The following is a 24,247-nucleotide window of genomic DNA, read 5'->3' as shown; positions in this document are numbered from 1 at the left end:
GGTTAATTCCTGTGAAATCATTCATTATCACAATTCTATGAGGTAGGTATTTTATGTTAGCAGGAAACTGCGAGTTGGAGAGATTGTTTAGAAATTTTTGCCTGATAAGAGACTCCAAAGACTGTCTTTATTTCATAGGAGCTGAGGCAGAGCAGCAGCCTCGGAAATAACAGCCTCTTAGTTTTTAACCTGATCTTCTAAGAAGTGTGGTGCATATACAAGCCATTGAGCCAGTTTGGTCGGGGAGAGGTGGCTGTGCTATTTCCAAGAGGAGCCAACAACACAGGCAGAAGGACAAGGTTGTAGCAGCCATGACTCTTGCCGGTGGAAGCTGGCCCATGTGTCGTATTTGGCACGTGTATACCTATTGCCAGGAACCCCAAAGGAGACAGTGTTTTCTCTCGAGTCACGTGGGAATTTAGTCATAAATGAAATAGATTTACTTCAGCTGGCTTCTTCCGTCACAATAAGGAAAATATATAGTGTTGTACCAAGTGTCATCCACGTACTCCTTTTTCTTAATAATTAATTTTGGCTGTCTCATATAAGTTGGATGTTTGGTGCCAAATATGCCCTTTTCCACAAGTTCAAGTCTAATCTAACAAAGTTAACACCTCCCAAGGCCCACATAGAGTTCTTGGTATTTAGGGACCCTGACAAACTATTTACAGTTTCTTCCAAGACAGACCTACCAGAATGTTGTAAGAATAAACAGACTTTAAAGTCTTCACAAGAGGAAAAACTGTTCTGGCTAGGCCTATAATTTAGGCTATCTTCAGAGAAGAATGACATCATGAAAAGAGAGGCCCAGAGTGGCCAGCTTCTTTTAAACAGTTAACTTTTTCTTTATTTAATTGTGATGACTAAATGACAGGTAGGAAAGTGCTTTTGTAGGAACGTGGGAGTCTTAAAGCTATAGAAGGAAGTTACACTGTGCATGGGAGTAAGCATGTGGGTAGGAGTTATAGACTACTGCTCTATTGCTAGTCTAGAATAATCATGCATAAACATCTTTACAATAGCACCCGAACAGAACTAATAAACTCCTATTAAAGGCACTTGATACACTATGTTTTTAAAAGCACATATTACCTATTATATTCAGGAACAGAAAAAAATAATAATTATACATCCAGAAACAAAGATTTAAAAAGAGCCTTTAACTTTGACAAAACAAAAGACGATACAATTGGATTTTCATATGTTAATTCAAAAGCTGACATGCTATACTCTCTGAAGGTATGACAGAGAAGCTCGCTTTGTCTTGTAGATGTCATAACCTTTAAAGATTAAACCCAAGAAATGAATGAAAGTAAACACCAGAGAACACACAGCAAGGGTGACGTAGCAGTGATCAGTCACAGATTTCCCCAAACCTTGCCCTCGGGAGCCTGTGTGGTGGACAACCTGCATCTTGACAGAAATAAAGTGACTATTTCATTCAACCAGTAATAGAATTCTGTCTTACAAATTAAAAGGAATTCCGGCACTGGAGACGTATATTGTAAGTACTGTCTGTGATGGCTTTCACGTGGCTGTAATTCTAGACATTTGAATTGTGTGGGACAAAAAAAGAGAGATCATAAAGATAATAATAATTGTCTATCTTTTGAATTTAGATTCACCTGTTCACACTCTTGTTCTCTGTCACTACACATTGCACATTTATATTGTTTACTTAATTGATTATAATTATTTATTATTTCGTATCTATAGCGGGCTGGACTGTATATTTCAAGAGCCTTGAGGTCTAGTTTTGCTCCTTCTATCATCTCAGATTCTAGGACAGGCTGGCATTATGCCAGGTGCTTAGTGACTATTCGTCAACTGGAAAGGAAAGTTGACAGCAAAAAGACAGTGAAAATGCAAGTTACTGGTGAGCTGGTAACCGACAGCCAGAAAAAGTTTGAAAAGGGAAAAGAATGTTCAACGTTGTCTAAAAATACATTCAGTACTGGGAAGGCTCAATGGGATCAGGTCTTGTCGGCAGTTACTCATTGCTAAGCCTGCGGCAGAAAATATGGGCATTCAGAGCCACCCAGGTGCAGCCATTGGGACCTATGGCACATTCACAAAGACCATAAATTAAGACTTCTAACGTTACCTGCAAATGAGATTCGAATGAGAAATGTCCTATTAATGTATTTGTATTTATGATTTAACCACGTTACTTTGTTGAACGAATTCATAAAGTATGTAAGAATTTGTAAGACTTTTTATTTCTAAGAAAGTTTTTAATGTTTTTTATTATATCATGTAGTTTTATACACACGCACACACATATACACATGTGTACACAGACACACTTTTATGTAATACACACGCACACACATTCTATAGTTTGATACAAATAAATCCAAAAGGAAGTGGCCTAAGATGATTTCGATCTCTCAGAGACCCTACTGGCATTCTCAAGGGGCACTCGTGATCACAATTTCTTAGAAAGAGACAGGATATGGAATTATAAATAAACAGCAACCTAAGCATTATAGAATATGTAGGATTATCCTCTGTGTGGGCTTGACTGTATCTAGCTTGTTTTTAAGCCCACAGACCACTGAGGCTTATCTGGTATAAAGTGAAACATGTTTAGGTTGCCTAAGAAGCACCATGTCCCCGCAGGTGCATGACAAAGGTTCACTACCGCCTTAGCTCCAGACAACTGGTCCTAATTCCCACATTTCTAGGTGCATATGTGCCCGGGTTTACGCATACCTAAGTCTATTTGAGACAGAGTTTCCTGCAGAGAACACTGTTTCTTTGGAGCCAAATAGACCTTACTTGCCAAAGGGAGAAAGTGGACCAGGTCATTGGATCGCCGCTGATTCTGGGTAATTTCATTTCCTGAACTCTAGCTCGGTGGGAAGACACCTGGGCTGCACATTGGAGCCATCTGAGGAAGATAAAAAAGAAAAAAATACTGATGCTTGTGTGCCACTCCCAGAAATTCTGATTTGATGGGTCTGGATTGCACTCTGTGGATCCAAAGTGAAGCCAAAGTCAGGAACCACTGCCCTTTCGGTCTCCCCATTTCTAGCCTGGGCTCATAAATACCACCTCATTCGCCTCTTGGGAGAGCGCAAAGCGATTTTGTGCGCTCGAGTCGCCTCACATTCCTGAATTCCCCAGTTTCCCTTCCGTAATCTCTGGAGAGGAAACAGAAAGGGAAGGAAATAAAGGTGGGTGTGGGCGTCTGGGAGGATGGGAAGGAGCGGCCCTTCCCCAGAGCCCTCCAAGCTCTGCCAGTTAGCGGTTCCTTAGGGCTAACCAACTATCTTTTGTCGAAGTAATCACTTTCAAAGGATTAAGCCTCAACCTCACCTTAGTGTGAATGACTTTAATCAGATAATCTCCTATCACCTAGTTGAGGATTTGTTGTCGAAGGCCTGGGGGAAGCAAGGAGAGCATTGCAAGGCCGGCCTGGGATTCACCCAGGGTGAGGTGAGGAAGCCTGCTGTCTGGGAATGAGTCTTGGCGCTAAGTAGGCTAATCGCAGCATAAAAAATAAGGAAAACAAACTTTCTTCTCACATTGCTAGGGCAGTGATTTGTAAAGAGTGTTCCTATGATCAAGTTGCTTGACCGTCTCGTGGCCCTTTATGACTTTTCTGACTGTCTTTCTGCCGTGAAGCACTTCACACGTGCCAGGTAATTTTATTTTTACCCTTTGCCAGCTGCTTGGGAGTCTGTGAGGAACAAGGCCTGGCACGGCCCTAGCCTCCTTACCATCTGCCTGGCACATGGTGAACACTCAGGGTTTATTGAATTTAATTGAATGTTTCATTGCTACACTTTTTCCCAAAAGAGTGAGGTTTTTTTCCACATCTGCCCTCCCACCCCCACCCCACCAGCTAAACTAGACTGTGAGTACCTTGAAGAAATCTTAATAATTTCCGTATCCCCGGAGCCAAGCACAACTCTTGGCATATAATCCGTGCCCAATAAATATTTGTTAAATGAATTAAGAAGCAATAGCCAGGGTACTGAGGCCTCCGTTAAGATACTAGAATTAATTTATGACTGTACTGCTCAGTGTCCACACTATTGGACAAGGCAAAGAGGGAAAAAAGAGAAAAACGTGTATATGACTCTCCCACCATTTATCAATGCAACTTTCTCAAAAGTCCTTTAGGACACCTGTTGAGAAATGGCCTAAAGGTAATTTTAGGAAACAGAGAGAGGAACAAGGAATAAGCGGGGCTGACAAGATTCAGAGAGAACCCAACAATGGAATGAGAAAAGAGAGGGACACAGATGATCACAGACGCCCAAAGAAAGAACTCCAAATATGAAATGAGTAGAGAGATAAAATAGACATTCAGGAAAGGTAATATCAACCTTGCTATTGGCATTTTCAGAAATTTGTTTGCCTTTAGGAACCAATGGCCATATTTTCAGATACTTTTATTCTACACGGACAGAGTAAATAGGTAGAAATGTTTGCATTACAGTACATAAAATAGTTATACTATAACATTTACACTATAAGACCTATTAGATACTATTTTTAAAAGATTACAGGGGATTCTGGGCTAAGCCAAAACACACAATTTTATCAAATGGTAGAAAGCATTTCATAATATTACGTGTAATTATACACAATAAACATACATAGGTAATATGTCCACTTTGGCTTTCTGGCTCCCCGGTTCATATTTATTTTTATAACTGCTTTATTTATTAAAACACCATTATTGTATATTTTCTTTTCCTTAGTGACAGTTCTTATTAAAAAACATGTGTATATCCCAGGTAGAGTGTTAATATATTACATATTAGACACATTAATTCAGGATCTGTGATACAGGTTGTGAAACACTACACTGTGGGGCAGGAGTCTTGACCCCTCGTTAACTGCGAGGTTTGGTCAAGGGTCAATTGTCCAGTCCCCATAACCTCATGCAATAAATGAAGGTTCAAATGAATGACATGAGAGATGTCATTTGTTTTCTAAAGTTATACTATGAGATTAAGTGGGAAAGAAAACAGAACACAAAATTGCATGTATAGTACAACGTCAGCTATGTAAAAAATGTGTTGAGAAAAGCCTGGAAAGATATAAACTGTAGTATGACCAGTGACTATCTCTGGGAATTGGAATCATTGCTGATTTTTATAAAAATATTCTCTTTTCAGTAATTTTGAATTTTCTTTATTGTGTTGACTTCGAGACCATAAATCTCACTTTCCTCAAGGCTTGGAGTCTGTCTCCTTACAGATTCTCTTCAGCTCTCAAATGTAAGATTCGAATTGTGCACTGTATCTCACAGCTAAGGGCTTTCTGCTGGCCTTCAGCTATTTGCTGCCCTCCGCCCTCCTGGCAGAGGCCACTCTTTTTGGTGCACCCCCTGCAGTCTGTTCTGGGACTGGACCATCAGCCCCCACGCTAGCGGTCAAGAGAGTACTCTAGTTATATCTGTGAAAACCAAATCTGGATCACGGGCCATCCCCCACCTCCATCCCCACTCCTAATACAACCAAACACTTGGATAGTTCCCACAGACCACAGGTCTCCTGAATTTTGAGTGTGATTAATTTGATGAGGATTCATTGTTTTTCCCACTTGACTGTAAGCTCCTTGAAGTTAGGTGTCCTGTTTGTTTTTATTCACCATTGGACGTCTAGCCTTAGTGTGAAATCGGGATTCCAGGCTCTAGACCTGCAGTTCCTACTGCTTTGAATGGTCTTTCCGCAGATGTTCTGCCTTTCCTTGAGGACTCTGCTGATCTTGGACCACCTCAATCCTTGACCATGCTGTTGAACACACACCTTCCCTCCCTAGTCCCGCTAACCTGCCTTCTCTTATTTCTCACACTTACCTCCATCCGAAATTGCTTCTCGTGTTTACCTGTTTCTTTTTATTTATGCTTTCCTTGTTTAGTGCCTAGCTCCCCCTAGCAGCCTGTAAATTCCTTGAGGGAAGTGATTGGATTGTGCTCCTATCTCAAACTGTAGTACCCAGAACAGGACTTAGCACAGAGGATGCTCCATAAACATTTGTGAAATATGGAACAGAGGAATTATGTGAAAAGTATTTTCTGATAGAAGGAAGGAAGGAAAAATGGAAAAAGTGGGAAGAAGAAAAGAAGAAAAAAGGAAAGAAAAAATAGAGGAACAAAGAAGTATACTGAAAATCTAGTGTGGCCCTTCTTTACATTAAACTTGGGGAACCTTTATGTCTGTGTTAGAGCTTCTTGTTGCCCCCCAGTGTTTTTAAGAAAAACAATGACAATAAATGGCCTGAGAGAGTCAGAAGACATTGATGCCAGTTCTGCTCTGTCACGGTGCCAATTTACTTATACAATGTTCTCTGGTCTAACAAAGGAAAAGGGCCAGATGGTCTGTAACGCTCCATTCCCAACTAAAATTCTGTGGTTCTAAACTTTTAATTCTGGAATGTATGTTTTATATTGCCCTATTGCCAGATGCCAAAATAATTATATTGAAGGTTTATATTAAACTTTTAGGTAAAATTGCTTAATTATGATATGTCCAAATCAAATTAATATTTGCAACTCAGTTTTAGTCTTTATAAACATTTTAAGATGAATCAACAAATATGTTGATTTTATATAATATTTTCATACAAGTGATTTACACATTAAGTGGCACAAAAATTATGCATACAAGGCATTGTATTATATAGCATATTGTATTATATAGCATACTATATATATACACACACATAATATATAATAAATATAAATTATTTATATTTAAATACTGGGTATGATTATAAAAACTTGGTGTGTGAAATATATAAGGTCCTCGTAGGTAAACTAAAATCATGTGACTCTATCGTTATATTTATTCAGATACGTAAACAAGTTTGAATCCAGGCTATAGAAGAGTGCCTCCCTCCTCCACTGTGAAATTAGACAGAGGTACATTTAATGTATCTCTTTTGCATTCTCCATACAAAAACGTATCCAACTGTTCTCTGCCTTCCAGAAGCTTCTTCTCTCAACCATACATATTTAAACATGGACTAGAAAGCAAAAAATCTACATTTGTGTCTGTTTTGGCACTATCTTGCAATGGATTATTTTTATCCTGGTATAATAAAAACAGCATTCCTAGATCAGTGATTCAAGACCTTTTCATATTTTGACTTTTAAAAAGCATACCTTCTTGGGATATTTTTATTGAGTTTGTTTGTTTGTTTGTTTTGCCAGGAAAGCCAAATTATATTTGAGAGGCAGTGAGAACTTATTGAGCTATAAATATGGTTTGTAGGACAAGGAAGATACAAGTTATATACACACTCACACACTTCAACAGGTGCCTTAAAGACTCCCAGTTGAGTGAAAGAGATATATGCTACCATTTCCTATATCTGTAGTATTGGTAAACCAGATAGTTGATATTATCTCTAAAAACCATACTCCTTAACTGCATTTCTATTGGGATTCATTGGTATAATTAAGACTTGAATGGTCTGAAATATTTCAGGAACCTGCAGTGAACATTCTTTCCTTTATCTGAAAATGTAGTTTTATTTCATCTGAAATTGTTTTCTGTAATTTCCCTCTCCACCACAAATAACCCTCTTTTTGTACTTAGGGATCTACTCACTCATGAGCCTGTGAACTATAAGTACACTTCGCAGAAGCAAAAGAAACCATACTGCTCATGCTTTCCTGGCACTGAGGGAATATCAGTGGTATTCTAAATGGGAAACTGTTTACTTTTTATTACTAATGATTTTTTAATAATTTCCATAATTTAAAATGCGGTTAGAATGCTACTGGTAGCTGGAAGCTGGCAACATGATTTAATATTTTTAACATATGATCTGGTGTTTGTTACATTGCTTCAACATTTTCAATGTCATTACGCATATTATAGTATTATCAATAATAAGAAAAGGAAGCTAAATCTGTGGCAAACTAGTTTTATATCACAATTTATTTTGGTTCATTTTTGAATCCTAGATTGACCATTATTTTATAGGAGTTTTTCTTAACCATCCCTTTTTCTTTTATCTAATGTAAAATAACATTTTTCCTTCTTCTTTTGTCATTTACGAGGATGTTTATTTTACTCTTTCTAATATCCAAGGGTCTTTCTTGTATTTCTTTGTATTCTGTTCGGTGGAGCAGAAAATCTGTCTCAGTTTCAATTTCTCTTTTGTTCCCAGAACTTCCCCCTCCTCCAGGGCTGAAGTGGAAAAATAATTTCCCCTCTTGCACCACACACAGGTTCAAAGTCTTGCTTTTCACCACGTTGCTCCAAACAGCAACTTTCTCACCCACAAGGAAAAAAGAACACCAAAGTTCCAACTTGGAAGTCTACAAGGGTGTGAGAACAATCGAAAATAAATTCCTACAATGGGGATTAGGCCTTAGGGGTTCATTGGACATTCTGAGAGTTGCGTGGAAGCCGGCGAGTGTGCCACACTACTAGCAGACACATAGGTGGCCCAGCTCAGAAGTCAGGGTCCGTTGTCATGGAGAATGAAAGGCAAATTGAAGACATTAAAAGTCAAGTAGCAAACAATCCAGTAGGCTAAGCCAGGGATTTGGGAGCCACCCAAGGTTCCTCCCTTCCTCATTCCCTACATGAGTCATTTTTCCAGTCTGTCCACACCCATTCACCCTTCTTCTATGGGCCGCCACCCCACACTCCCATTCACCCTCAAGCTGCTGCCACAGGATCTTTCTGAAATACAAGTCCAAACTCCTACCCTTGCTGTGTCAACTCTTCCAGTTCATCATGGTTTTCAGAGTAAAGCTGAGGCTCCTTGGATTAAAACAGATCTACTTTTAGCTCATCTCCTGCCACTCCCCTACACTTATTCTTCCCTCGCTTCTAACAGGAAAGCTGACAGGTCCGTTGTATTTGCCATGCTCTTTTCTCCATTTGACCAGACTCAACTCTCTTTCCATCTTGTTAATTGCTATACACCTTTCAAGGCACCTGTTGAAAGGAACTCCTCCAGGAAACCTTCCCTAACTCTCCTCAGGCCCCCTTTGGCTTGCCAACACGTAGCCCTCAGGCAGAGTTAATTGGTTTATTTGTCTCTTCCCCAGTAGAAGTATTATCCTAGAGGGTAGGGACTGTGTTATCCATTTTTGTATCTCTGGCATAGCAGGCATTCGATGTAGTTGTTGAAATGAATGCTGAATTAGGAAAAAAGGAGTTCCTCATAGCTACTAATTGGCAGATAGAGAATGCCCATTCCTGTTTTCTGAGAAAGTGTCAGTTTCCTTTTTAATTTGCTTAAACCGTGTGTTCACTTGGGTACTTTTCAATGATTAGCACTGAGAAGTAGGGCCATTTAATTAATTAATTAGTTAGTTATGGAAGGGAGCAGTGCACAATATTAACTGTTTTGTGGATCTAGCCAAGGGTCAAAACTCAAGTCTGTTATTAACGCCTCTGGGCTTATTCCTGAACTTTAGCACCTTTCACGATGTTTTCCCTTTTCCTCCTTAAGCCAGCCCCACCCTCTTTAATACAACCTAACAAAGTTGTAGGACGAACATGGCACCATATCTACCATTTCATTCCAAATTGTGTCCAAGACATGGAACCAATGTTTTAAATTAGAATCATTATTGAACAAGTTCTCAAAATTTCTTAAATTCAAAGGACATTCTGTCCCCAAATCTCCAAAACATTATCACATCACGTTAGTCCAGAATTCTTTCCATTCAAAGTGAAGCCAAGTCGCATCTTATAACACCCAATGAATTATGATTTGGGGCTGTGGTTTGTTTTGCTCCAACAATAATGTAACTTATTTACCTTGGAATATTCCAGTATTTCAGAAAATGATATTTTATTTTCAGAGAAGGGTCTCTGCTTCCTATAAATCATGTAATGCAGAGTCGGGAAGAAAGGGGAATTTACATTCTAGATATTATTTACAAGCTAGATTGGAAGCTGGAATGGGAGTTTTTGTGCTTGTGTGACAATCAGTTTTACTAAGAAACTGCAAAACTGTGGACACCCTGTTACTTGAGGAAGAGACACACTGGCAGTCTTGCAGATGTTTTTCCCGCCTGTGAGCCATCCAGGTTCAAAAACTGTGTGGTGCATTTTAAGGCAGCAGCCCCATCAGATCCTTAACCGTTTTATGCCGATCTGATTCTCACCTTCAAGCTAACCTTGCCGGCTTCCTTATAACAACCCTATCCGCCGGCCTCTTTAAAAAACGAAGCTATGTGTCTGCCCGGCTGGTCGGAAGAAGCAGAAAGTAGTAGGGGTGCGTCCCATTTGCACTATAGCTCGGCTGTTATAATGTTGAACGTGTAAGATGGAAGATACCACCGGTTGGCTGCGGGGATGCACCTCGCCAGCGCCGGCTCCGGTTTCCTTGTGCTCTCGGCGCCGGCCCGCGAGCGGCAACGACCACCCCTTGCGGACTTTGTTCGGTTGAGGGGCGCCAGTGCGGCCCGGGCGAGGGCGGCAGGGCGGCGGAAAGTTGAAGAGCGTTTTTTCGCCGCCGCGTGCGTCCGGGAGCTCGACGAGTCCGCCCCGGGCTTCCTGGTGGGGCTGGGCTGGCGGGGGAGGGGCCGCGCAGCAGCAGCGGAAACCAGACCTCGGCGATAAGAGGCTGCACAGCGACATGCAACAGTCTTTTCACTGCAGCTGAATGAGTTGTGGCGCTCACAATGCTCCCGTGACCGGGAACTGACAAGTTCAATTTTAAATCGCGGGCCTCTTGGAATCATGACTCCCACAATGCCTTGGGCACTCGGTCGGCAGTCGGGCTGCCTCTGAAAAAAAATGTGAGAGGTAAGTTTCCATTTTCACAGTTTCCTTGCGCTGCTCTGCTGCTCTGCATTGTTTGTACTCTTTGGGGGCTGTACATGGCTGAAGGAGGAAGTGAGAGGAGCTTGGGCCGGCTGCGTCTTCTAGCAGCAGGGGCCGGCTCGCCGCGGTGGATGGTTCCCTATCGCACACCATCTCGAGCCGGAGGGAGAGCGGGAGGTTGCCGCTGCAGCCCAGCTCCGAGCCGCCCTTCCCTGGGCGCTGCGGACACTGTCAGAGCGCAGCCAGCTTCCAGTTTGGCAGCCTAGACAGAAAGAGAAAGAAAGGAAGAGAAAGAGGGGGGAAATGAAAGAAACAGGTGCGTGGAAGTGTACTTACAACTTAATGACCTTCGTCAGGAGAAGATGCGAGTCCGTCAGACGCGAGCCACGGTTTCTCCCAAGAGATCCCACATCCCTGTCCCCGGGGCTGCCATCCAGCCCGGTTTTCATCTGGGCCAAATATGTGCACGCAAAGGTTAATTCTCTGCCTGCTACCCATAAATTACGCATGACATGTTTAGCTGGGCTTCCTTATATGGAGAGTGCTGTATTTCAGTCCAGTTTGCCTTTTGCCAAGTTTACAGGGCGGAAGACGCCCTGCATGAGAGGGCTCCTCTTTTCTTTCTTTTTTTTTTTTTTTTTTCATCGTTTTGTAGTGCGTCACTCAAAAACTGTAAGAAAAGTAAGTATAGACGCTCTCTGGGTGGAGCTGCAGTTGGTTGACTGAATTGCTTTCATGAAAGGTTAAAAAGAATGAAAAGTAGTTAGTACTTGGGTTCTGGTTTTTAGACAAAAGCAGGACAAAATATGTGCCCCCCCCCCCCCCGCACTTTTTTTTTTTTTTTGAACGGAGCCGGAATCTGTTATTGGTAGTAATGTGTCATGTGAGAATACTTTGATTCCAGAGCCTGTAACACGAGCAGGTATATGGTGGAGCTTATGCTTGCCCCTCTCACAGCACTTTACAACTACAGGGGTGTTGCTAGAAGAGTAATCGTGTTCTTAAGTCTCTCCCAGGCCGGGAGAATATACGGCTGCTGGGATTTGGTGGTGTATTTCCGTGGAGTGTGCTTCCCTAGGATTAAGACGGAGTATGAAGCTGCCAGAAAGGTTATTGCCGCTGTCTTTACTTTGTGTGCCCACCAGCACAGGCAATAGCAAATGGATGGTCAACTCTGCCATACTCTGAGGAATTTCTTAAACGAATTAATACACCGAGAGAGAAGTCATAATTAATGCCTTCGAATTTGCAGGCCCTCCGCAAGGCGCTTTGAAATACTACACCAGTGGACACGGTGTTCCTCCCTCCTGGGTTTGAACACACTCCCTGTTTATACACAGAGGGTATTTAGTCCCTAACCATTCTGTACCAGCATAAGTGATCCTCTCCATGTTATCTGTGTGGGTTCCTGAGAGCGTGGGTGTTTCTCCTTGTCCTGCTGTTGAGATAAAATATTATCACTAAGGCAGGTTAAAATGAAAGTTCAACGACTGTAAAATTCATCTGAAGAATATTTAGCTCAATACTTAGAATGTCTTAGATGTACAGTTATAGCCAGAGACACCGAATAAAGTTATTTTGTAGCCTGAGAAAGCACATTGTTGTCACTTGTATCTTTGCTTTCTTAAAGTTGGTGACAACTACAGCTCAAAACTGTTTTTTAGGAAACCTACAGTGTTCTGATTTGCATCCATTTGCATGGGGGTGAATTTTTTTTTTTTGGATCACTGTGTTGGTAGGCCTTCTTTCAAACTGTAGACATAGTTTTTAGTTTTATTTGTTTAATGGGGGGTTTCCTCAGGGAAGACTACAAAAGTTGCCTTTTGTGTTTTAGGGAACAGGTTGGGTCAGCACCAAAAACCTGTTCATCCATCCGTCTGTAATTACAGTGTCACTTAAGACATAATAATCAGGTTTTATTATTACTAAGAGACTCAGAAAAGCTCACATGTGCCTAGTTTATTTTTTTCTCATGTAGCTAAGAACAAATTTGTGTGTAGACACACATCCAGTGTGACACTCTAGGCAGCCGTGCCAGTGGAGGATCCAAAGTGTTTTATGGTTTAGAATATTACTGCTTGTGTTTACATTTCCACATTTGAGGCAAACTTAGACTCCAAGTTGGATTCATTAAATTTTGTTTCCAACATTCTGTTCTTCCTCTGGGCACAGAATTCCTATGAAATGAAGCATTGGGTTCTGTTCCAGATCAAGAAAAGTATATCCCAAGGTTTCTCCTGGGGTCGGGGGTAAGGGGAAAGAGTAAAACCATTTTTCTCATTGAATAAGGGTGTGTTACTTTATTACATAAAATTTCCTATTTTCATTGTAAGCAAAAAAAATTGCCCTTGCGTTTATCACTGTCGTGGTTAATTAGACCTGTATTTGTTATATCTATTTATGGAAACCGAGAGAGAATAGCCTTGATGCACCTTCTGGTTTTCTGCTTGGTGATGGAAGGTGCACAGGTCAGGGAACATCCCAGATCTCGCTTAGAAGAAGCTGGGGAGACTAGGTCACTGGGGTTTCCTGTACCCTCAAGGAAAAGTCATCAGGGTGAGTAGTAGATACGAGGGTCAGAGGAGTGGAGGAAGGAAGTGAAATGTATTTACTTAAATGTTTGGCTTAATATAAAATCCCAGAAGCGATACTGATTATAGAGGATGTTACATAGGAAGATTTTGAAGTGGTGACCTTTCAGGTGAAAAAGCTTCATATTTTTGGAAATCTAGAATGTGCCGTCCAGCGCAGTAGCCACTAGCCGCATGTGGCTAGTTAAGTGTAAAATACATTCTGGATTTGGAGAACTTTGTATGAAGGGAAGAATGTAAAACATCTGATTAGTATTTTTATATGGGTTATATGTTGCAGTGGTAATATTTTGGAAATATTGGTTTCAATAGAATATACTGTTAGATTATTTTCACCTGCTTCTTTTCCTTTTTTAAAATATGACTACTGAACACCTAAAATAACAAATGTGGTTTGTATTGCATTTCCATTGGGTAGTGCTGTTCTAGAATAAAGCAGGGCAGCAGCATTCTGAGAGAAAGCTGAGAGTTTGCTGGTTAAAATATAATAAAATTGACTTTTATTTTCACAAGCTAAAGAAGTTTATGATACATAGAAATACCTTGTCCTTCTTACCCATTGTAACCAAAATTTGAGAAAACACACTACCTAGCATCTATTTTTATTTCCTCAAAACTACTATTTAGTTTAGAGATTTAATGGCGAGGTAGTAATAACAGAGAAAAGGCTTATAATTAGGGGATGAGTCTTAACACCTCTCAAAGGCCAGAATAGAGTATGATTGCTACTTAGGAACGTTTTAGAGACACTATAGTTATCATTGTCCTGAAGTTACCAAACATAAACGAGTCACTAAAATTTATTTTAAAATAGAGTTTTTGGTAAATAGCAATTATCCTCAAATGCTTAATATGTATTTTCCTCCCCTGTGACTTTCCTTCCTTAGAAAATAAAAACATCAAGTAGATCCAAACAAACTCCTGACCATATGTTAATCAAAGATTAATAAATTCACAAGAAAGAGATTTTCATTTGTAGGCTATAAGGCCTTATTTTGGATGTTAAGAAAGGTAAAAATAGGTTTCTGTGGTAATATGGGCTTTGAAAGATTTCTATACATGGAGATAATTGTCTTTATAATTTGAACACATTCTTGAGAAAGCATCTGACTAGCAAACAAAGCACAATGGCATAGGTCCTGGAAACATTCCCCTCAGATATTTTCATAACTGAAGTACATTTTGCCATACACAGTGAGTGTTACGCTGAGAAAATGCAGTTCTTTTCTACCCATATAAAGCATGCTTACTTTTACTTCCTTGAAGGTTGCCAAGGATATAGGACAGGGTGAATAGAGTGGGTTCTTTTTGGGGGGAGGGCAGATTTTATAGAGAACCTTGGAAGAGTCGCCTCCTGGCTGGGTGCCATCTTGAAACTGTCTCCCACTGTGTGAGGCATAACTGCCATTAGTGTCGATGCATGTTTGTAGTGTGAAGGGGAGCACTGATCCCCATTAACTTTGTATATCATTTCTGATGAGTCATGGAGCATATTCACTAATGGTTGGAGAATTATTGATTGCAAAGCAGAGAATTCAAAAAGAGCTATTGACATATGGCATTAAGTGTCTCTAGACATAGTTTATATTTTTAGATGAGATAGAGAAATTGATTTTTATATCATGTTTTTCGTATTATAAAAAATATGTTTATGTAAACATTACAGCTATATCCTTGAAAAAACACTTAGCAAATACATGGTTGCAGTTTTTTACACATTATTATTAGCTTTTAAAGAGTCTAATACATCTCTTACAGATAATTATTCACATTTTCTAAGAGGCATCTTAACACATGTGTCTGTGACATTCATAAAAATGAAGAATTTTAAAGCATTTATGTTACAGTATTAGATATTTTGTGTTTGGCACTTTCCCCACTGTTCTGAGATCTTATTCAGGTTTCTGTGATTATCCTTTGTTAAAACCGTTCAGGATATATTAGTCTCATGATGAAATATAGCCATATTGGATAGTGTGAAGAATTTCTTTTCCACTAAGATCAACTCTTTTAAAAAGGTGAAGATGGTATTCAACAGTAAAACTGATGGCAAAATCTATCGATATTCTAGGACAGGACATTTGGAAATCTATATATTTCTACTAGAGAAATGAACTAAAGAAATGAAATAGAACACATACAAGGTGAAGATGCATATGCTCCAAAGGAAAAACCGTCGTCTCTTTGGACATCATTTTAAGAAATTGAGGGTTTTATCTTTTATATACCCAAAAAGGTGAATAAGAGTTGATAAGGTAATACTCCCATGAACTGTGGACACAATTTTTATGTGAATGTTTGTGTGAAGGCAGAGTGTTCCGAAGACAATGCTAATTTATTCAAATAATCTGGATGTTAAATAATGTCTTATTATTAAAAAGAATTGTGCTAAATACCATATAATCTAAAGCCTGGTGTCTATGCTGGTATCAACTCCATTCCAGTCCCTCTTTAGCTGATATTTCTTCCTCCAAAGGATTTTAAAGAGAAACTTATGTTTAAAACTGGGTTTTCTTTATATTTTCAATTTTAAAACAGTTTGGGAGCTATTGACTAAGAATGAACTTATTTTAAAGAGCTAACAAGGTCCGAGGATCATGGGAACAAGTTTAATCATATGAAATAAACATTACATTGCTGATTTGAGATATTCTATTTTGTAATGTTGATTTATAAGTGAATACATGTTGGGGCAAAAATAGCAAGCTAGGCTCAGTGAGATCTACCAAACTTAATCAAACTCAATCAAAATATACCTAGTCCTCAAAGAAGTGGCAGTCTGGTAGCAGAAGTAAGAGTTTTGAAAATAACCGTAAAGTAGAAAGTGATATTTCATAAACGGGTTTGGCAACATGGTTTGGAAGTACAGATAAGGAAAGATAAGAATGTGGCTATGACCAATACATGTAATAAAGAGTACAGTCTTAATGCATAAATAATGGAAAACAAAAACTATTCTTTATTTTTTAACCATGCAAAAATAGTATTCTGTTAAGCCAGCATTAATTCTGTCTATTCAGTGATATTTCCATATTTTTCATACATTTATATTTAACATCCAGACACAGGATTTATGTATGTGTTCTATTTCATTTCTTTAGTTCATTTCTCTAGTAGAAATATATAGATTTCCAAATGTCCTGTCCTAGAATATCGATAGATTTTGCCATCAGTTTTACTGTTGAATACCATAAAATATACCTTTTGAAGTCACCAAATAGTTACAGATGTGTCAGAAGACCAGAGTGGGTAAGGAAGTTGAGCAGTGGAGTAGAGAATTTGCCAAAGACTAGATTGAAAGTGAACTGACAATTACAACGAGGTTGTTTGCTAAAAATCTATGTATTAAAGTTAAGAAGTGGAAATAATACTAAAATATGTTTAAAAAGGAGTTATTTCATTTTGTTTAAAGAAATGTGTAATACATAATGAACAGCAATGAGAGAAATATATATTGGCAGGAGATTTTAATCAGAAATAGCCAGAGTATCAAATTTGACGTGACATTGAGTAAAAGAAAAGTGGAGAAATAAAAACAGACGGTGTATAAACAGGTCGAAGTGTCCCAATTGTGAATACAATTTTGTTGGGTTTTCAAAAATTATAACTATTTTAAGTACATAGTGGAAATGTAGTAACATTGTCTATATTTTCTGTATTTATATTCCTACCCTACTAACATCTGTCTATGGTGATTATGACTGAATAGACTCTTCCAGAAAATGCCAGAATAATAATATATGCAGTGGGAGTGTGAGGAAATACAAACAGTGAGACTTTACAGTTTAATAGTCAAAACACATCATAAGCATGTTAAATAGCAAGAATGCCAAAATAAGGCATTACGCAGTTCATATTTAGAACATCATTAAAGACATTTTCTGAACTTGATTTAGTATTAGAGCTTGCCGACCATTCAGAGCTCATTGTATCTGAGATTTGTACTCATGTATCTAGCAATCTGTTTACCAGCATTGTAGATGATAGTAGTAATGACATTCACATTTTACTTGTTTCTATCTTCTCGGATGACAAGAAAAGAATTACCTTTACAATGACCTTTTAGCACTCCATGTGGATGGATAGCTCTTATCCTAGCGGAAAGATAGTCTGGGCCAGGGTGGTAGTCAAGTTAGGTGACAGATAGAAAGAAAGGAAGGCAGAGGGCTTGCTGTGGGGGAAAAGTTGGTGGGAACAGCTCTGAGTGTTTGGCTGGACTTAGAACTCAGTATTCCCAAACCAAAGGCCCCCTCCTTGATATTTCTATTTACTAAGTTTAGTTTCAAAAAAGCTGTATTAAGAAAAGACACATCACTTCCTTTAAACAGTTTCTAAATTTGTTTTGAAAGCCCAATGTTTGTGGCAGTGTAAGTAGAACAACAAACACAGACCTCAGTGGGGGGTAATTTTTGTAAAGTGGAACACTCAGCAAATGTAAGAGGTGATATCAGTTTTATTATTATCATTTTAAAATTATTGTATCTGTACATATTTATTGTATTTTTGTCTGTTTCTTGAAAGACTTTGTTGAGGGCTTGGCCCAGACAGGCTTCACAATGTGTAGACTTTATTTTATCAGATCAGATCTGACTAGGTATGCGGCCTAGAGAAAACCATTTACTCTTTCCAGTCCCTAAGTTCTATATCTGTGAAATGGTAAAAATATAAATAATTATTAATAATAGAAATTCTAGGGGCACCTGGGTGGCACAGTTGGTTAAGCATCTGACTCTTAGTTTTCAACTTAGGTCATGATCTCGGGGTTCTGGGATCGAGCCCTGGAGTTGGGCTCCATGCTCAGTGTGGAGTCTGCTTGAGATTCTCTCTCCCTCTCCCTTTGCCCGTCCTGCTTGTATTCTCTGTCTCTCTCTCTCAACTTAAATAAATAAACCTTTAAAAAATTGTAAAAGTTCTGCTTGCCATATATTTCTTTATAAAATATCTGATTTAATCTTTTTCTTTACAGCTGTAAAATGGGCCTTATGACCTTTATCTTCAAGATTAAATAGCGTGACTAGAAATCTCTCTTTGTCATTTGTAGAATTATGAGGCTTGTTTTTTTTGCCTTTATTCAGATGTCCATGTTTTTAACCAATTTTTTATCTTGCCTCCAAAGATATGTAAAGAATAGTAATGAGGATAAGAACTATAATGAGGATTACTAACATTTTGGACTGCTTTCAATATGCTAGGGTAAGGTTTATGAATGAATTCATGGATTCCTCAGAACAACCCTGTTGATGGATACTGTTAGTATATCAGCGTTACGGATGGGAAAACTGAGGCACCAACAAGTTAATTGTCCAAAAGTACTTAATAAGTAGCACAAGAAGGAGTTGAACCAGGGTTGTCTAGTTCTAGAACCCATGCTTGTATGTAAAAGAATAAAAACAGATTAAAAAAATACGTGTGTTAGATGCATAGAGGAGATCGAGATCATAAACGTGTGTCATACTCTAGCAAAGTCACACTTTTACAGCATTTAGAAAGTAAGAGGATAGAGAGAAAAGTCATGGGGGGAGGTGGGCAGCATATAGGGTAAGAAGAAGGGAGGAATCAGGTAGGAGAGGAGATTGTAGTGCACTTGGGGGGGCATTGAGGAGCAGGTGGTGTAAGTTTGATACACAATGGGGAACATGAGACATTTGGTTAGTCATGTAACCTTACAGGCACATATTTTAGTGACAATTTATAGAGGAAGGATAGGACACATACAGGATGAAGTAGAGACTGGAGGAAAGAGAGGAGGGAAATGCCAGGGAATGAAAAGGAAGACACATATGCTGGGGGAAAAGTGACAGGTACAGGGCCCACAGGATGTAGCAATTGTTTAGATGTGGACATGAAAGGCAAAGGGAGGTATTAAAAATGATTTTAAAAATATACTAATTTTTTAAACTTTTCATCAAAAATTTCTTATGTGCAAATTTTAATCTTTAATGTTAATTCTGTTCATTACATTGCTACTTGTGTGCTCTTTTAGGATAAAGAACTATGGGACACCTCGGTAGCCCAGTTGGTTAAGCATCTGCCTTTGGCTCAGGTCATGATCCCAGGGTTCTGGGATCAGGTCCCACATTGGGCTCCCTGCTTGGTGGGGAGTCTGCTTCTCCCTCTGCCCCTCCCCCTGCTCATTCTCTCTCTCTCTTTTTTTCTCTCTCTCTCTCGCTCTCACTCTCTCTCTCAAATAAACAAATAAATAAAATCTTTAAAAAAGGGTAAAGAACTATATTTTAAAATTTCAGTACAAGAAAAGCACTTAAAATTGTGTTTTATCCAGAATTATAACTCCATTAAGTGAAGATGCGTGTTAAATTCTTAAAACATTTTATTTCTGTGTCCAGCTCTTTTAAAGAAAGCACAGGATCTGAAGAACTGTAGAAGGTCACCAAATTCTTCATCCTAAATTGGTAATTCTGAAATAAGCATAATTTCTTCTTTAGGGATATACTGTTATGTGCTAGGAAATGTTTCCATGTTGGCCAGGCAGTTCTGGCCCCTTATGAAAGGAACAGCGGTGTCACCTATCCTCTGTGATAAACCAGGTGGCACATAGATACATGATAAAGCAAGTTTGCAATGTGCTCAATGTGACTGACATTTATGCTTCTCAGACCTTGCTATTTTAGGGAAGGTATCAGTATAACTGTGATATTTTTTTTCCTGGAAATAAAACTCCTTAACAATCAGACACTCTTATAAACAGAATGATGTACATAATGGGAGTAAATAAGCAGTTACCTTGAGTTAACAGTTTCCTGGTGTTGTGAGGATAGTTCTAGTTCAAACAGAATAAAAAGCTTGGTAGCAATACTCACGGGCCATTTTGCTTAAGGTGCTTACATGCTTTTTACAAGTAAATGGCTTAACATAGTTTAAGCAGAACATGTCAGAGCAATGATAGATTATGTTGTATTTAACATGCATAGAAAAATTCCCATGAAATCAAGACAGTTTTCAAGAAAATGGTTCTATTTTTAAATATTTACCACTTATTTATTTAGATGGTCTATGTCCATGAAAAATAATAAAAATTGCACTGTTTATGTCTTTATAGCATGTTTGTATAGAGCTAGAGAAAATAATGTTAACAGTGTTTATTTCGCCTTTTGTTTATATGCCTTTTAGTATTATGTCAGAGCTACACTTAGTACATGTCTTCTTCTATTATCAGATTTTTTCCTTATCAGATTTTTGCCGTGTGCTGTAAAGATATGTTAAAATCTGTTTTGTTGTATTGCTAAGGTAATGTTCAGAAAATATTCATTTTTTAAGTAACTTAGATTAAATAGTGTTAAAATTAGAAATTCTTTGCTTTCTCTATTCATTGGGCTAATTTTAACTAGACAAATTTACTCCAAATTATTTTAAGCCATTATTTGAATTTCATTGCTTAGACATTTCCGGGAAAGCTGCATTGTCAACTTAGTGGCATTCAGATAAGTTATTTGGTTTTAAATACCCCATCCAGAAGACTTGAAGAGATTTGATGAGAATGGCAAAAGTGAACATCGGGGAATACAGGCAAATCCTTGACCGAGGTGTAGAGTCTCTCTGAGTTATTGCATGACATTTCCAAAAAGTAATTTGAAATGTCCAGAACAATTGAGATTATTAAAAAAAATATCCTTCAAACATTAATTCTGCATAATGCTTTCTGGGGGACCACATTCACTGAAAATTGCATGTAGGAAATAACTCAGAGAGGTATATTTTTGAGTACTTTGAATTTTGAATTTGAGTACTTGAGTATTTTGAATTTTAAAAGTAAATATTGTTTTGGGAGCAGTTAATACAGGAAGAAATTATTATGTCTGTTTCTTAGTAGTGGATTCAAGTTTGCTAAGTGCTGAGATCTTTTCACTTAAAAAGTTATTTTACTATGTTAACAATAAGGCAGTACAGGGAAATCAATTCATCCTTTGTGTTCTGCTCACCAACCAATTAGCAGATATATTTTGAGCACCTGTTAGAGTTAAGGGATTATACAGTAGGTCAAAAGAGGAGGAATCAAAGGAGAATTATGTAGCTTCTCTTCGTTGGGCTGTAATTGAGCTGGAGGGAAAGAACAGTACAACTGAGTATTTTTATTCTATTTTATTTTTTTAGAGAGAGTGAGAGAGTGCATATGCAGGCACATGCAGGAGGTGGGGGGGTGCAGAGCAAGAGAGAGAGAATCTTAAGCAGGCTCTGGGCTCAGTCTTACCACCCTGAGATTGTGACCTGAGCTGAAATCAAGAATCGGAGGCTTAACAGACCGAACCACCCGGGTGCCTCTACAATTGAGTATTGGCGCTCTACAATTGAGTACCAAAAGAGGAAATTCAAAGAAAGAAGAAAATCCAAAGAAGGAAGTCTTTGTGAATCCAAATAGTCGAGGCATGCTGTATGGAGGAGAAACTTGCCACTCTGTTCAGAATGTGGAGGGAAGAGGTATGAACGGGGTGGAGGTAAGGAGGCTAGCTGCCATATTTGAGTGTCTTCTCTGTGAGACATTGCCAGCTTGCATTATTTTATGAACAAACCACCTTGTAACGGTGTTAAACAATTAGGAAACGGGCCTTTGTGGCAGGAGCCCACTGTCTTGATAGAGATGAGGAAACAGACTCAGAGAAGTTAACCTACTTGCCTAAAGTCACACAGCTGGTGAGCAGCGAAACTGAATTGAAGCCCAGTCTTTTCTTACTTCAAAACAGCATTCTTTGTTACCCCTTTATGATTCTGCTAGGAATGGGTGGGTATAGTTATGATACAGTGACTTTAAAACTTCACCCATACCACAACTGACATAAGTCGAGAAGATGTAAATTTAACTTAAAAGGCTGGCAAATGAAATTTCGTCTTTTTGCTTTGATGGGGCATATAGTTTGACAAATGCTTATAATCTGTTTTTCGTAGATTTACAAACAAAACAAAACAAAACACACTAGGCCTCCCGTCTTCAGCAGATATGGTAAGGGCTTGCATTTGTGTGACCTGTTACAACATTGCATTTGGGAGGCTGTCAGAGGGAGCTTTGTAAAGTTTCAGAAGATAATGTACTTTCACACCAATAATGTGATGCTATAAAAATGTCACCAAGAAATGGTCAGGGTACCTCCAGAGTGCGTGCTGAATTCATTTAGCTTCCTCGTGTGGTTATTTTATGCCTTCCTGTTGTGTCATATTCACACACCAGTCTGTGTTCTCAGCCACTGTGTGGCATAGCTTACGATTTTAAGAGATAAACTGTTAATTGAAGACTTGTTCTGTTGGAAACATGTCACTGTGCTAACAAATTCCTCTCTTCATAGAGCTATTTAGAACACATACCAAATAAAATTATATAATGTCTAGAGAAGGAAAATGGAAGAATCTTATGCCATTGCTTTTGGCCTCAAAGGAAAACCCTCTTATTTAGCAAACATGCATCGAGCGCAGTGTCCACGTACCACCTATCATGGTCTGTCCTTCAGAGGGTAAGGAGGTGAGTAAGACATGCCCTGTTCTCAAAGTAGTTTCCAGTGTAGTGATAGAAATATTCACAAGTAATGTACGGGCAAAACAAAGTGGGCATAGGAGCCAAGAATAGGCTGCTTGTGGACAGAGTGTGGAATTTGCCTAAAACCATCCAGTAGACACATTAACTCTTTACAAGCTCTGTATATTAGAGAAAAGACAAAACCAACCCACAATTTATTTTAATTACGTGATTTCATATTTAAACCACTTATTTTTCTGTTTAAGTGTTTGATAAATAAGCATGACCCAAATATAGTGTCATCCTAGACTAGACAGAAAAGATTACTTTATTTCTGATGTTGGCACTGGGAGAAAGGTGGGGACACATAATTCATCCGAAGCTTCTTCATGCTAACTCCTTAGTGAGGAGATTAAATCACTCCGTATTGACAGTCAAGTTTCAGAGCCTGCAACTTTTATGTTAACAGAAAAGAAAAATCTGTAAGAGAGAGGTGTGTTGTATTTAACTTTAATGACAAAGGGTTTTAAATACGCACACGATGCTCTTTTTCCTCCAGCTTTTTCTTTGTGAGCAGGAAATAAAGCTGTATTTTGTAGGCTAGCTTCCAAACTTTCAGATGGTAAAAGTGCAACTGTTTGTATTCTGTAAGACCCCATTCAGCTGTGAAGTGTTCGTCCCTTGTTTCCAGGATTTAGGCTGCAGTCTCGGTTAGAAGACTCAGAATTTTTATTTTATTGCTTACCGTTATTCATTTTTAATCGTAAACACTTTTTTAAAGGCCACTGCATAAAAAGCTTCATGATAAGGTTTTGACTGAAATTTTCAAGAGAAATTAAGGCTATACCTTCTGCTTTTCTGAAGCCTAAAGAAAAAGGTCCAATTTTTAGTGAAATAATGAAAACAACCCACACCACAAAAGGACCAGCCCGTTAGCAATCGTAATAATTATAAAAATAGCGACTTACTTGGTAGGCACTTATTCTTTTACGTATGTGACCGTATATGGTTCTTACACAGTGCTTTGAGACTTATGTGGTGCTGTCCCTCTCTCTCTAGTTCACAGGTGAGAAAATGGAGGCTAAGAAAGGTTAAGGTCAGGTAATTTGCCCAGGGGTCATGTGGCACAGTACAGGGAGTGCCGAGATCCTAACCCAGAGGTTTTGCTGTTTGTCTCTCTGCTTGTTTGTTTCCATCAGTATGGTACCAATTAAGTACACAAATTCTGACCGCAATGTCGATTTGAGACCTAATCCAAGTTAGTTCTGAAAAGACTAAATGAAGAAGGGAAGATATGCAAGATGAGTTTTGAAGCAGTGTGATCATAAAACAGGAGAGGTGGACGAAGTGGACTTTGAAGTTTCGCTGGCTCGGAGAGAAGAGCTTGATCAGATGGTCTAATATGCCTGTGTGGTTTTCACAGTATTAGTTCTACT

At 38.8% G+C, this 24,247-nt stretch overlaps 1 protein-coding gene across 19 annotated transcripts in view; it reads left to right on the top strand.

Annotated features, from left to right (window-relative positions):
• The window catches only part of MBNL1 (muscleblind like splicing regulator 1), a 203,010-nt gene that overhangs the window by 12,173 nt on the left and 166,590 nt on the right, over nucleotides 1-24,247 (top strand). For 10 of the 19 annotated variants that reach the window (XM_019796523.2, XM_019796522.2, XM_019796521.2 and 7 more), the window contains exon 1: nucleotides 10,609-10,742. The exons of 4 other annotated variants lie outside the window; for them this stretch is intronic. The gene's annotated coding sequence lies outside the window, so the exon portion shown is untranslated. Of the gene's footprint in view, nucleotides 1-1,270; nucleotides 1,505-9,821; nucleotides 10,743-24,247 lie in introns of those variants that run through there. 5 more of the 19 variants (XM_034664385.1, XM_034664413.1, XM_034664449.1 and 2 more) reach the window with 4 other exon arrangements.

The sequence above is a fragment of the Ailuropoda melanoleuca genome, chromosome 1, assembly GCF_002007445.2.
Source record: "Ailuropoda melanoleuca isolate Jingjing chromosome 1, ASM200744v2, whole genome shotgun sequence".
In the NCBI taxonomy this organism is placed as follows: Eukaryota; Metazoa; Chordata; class Mammalia; order Carnivora; family Ursidae; genus Ailuropoda; species Ailuropoda melanoleuca.
This window is presented reverse-complemented; position numbering and strand designations above follow the sequence as displayed.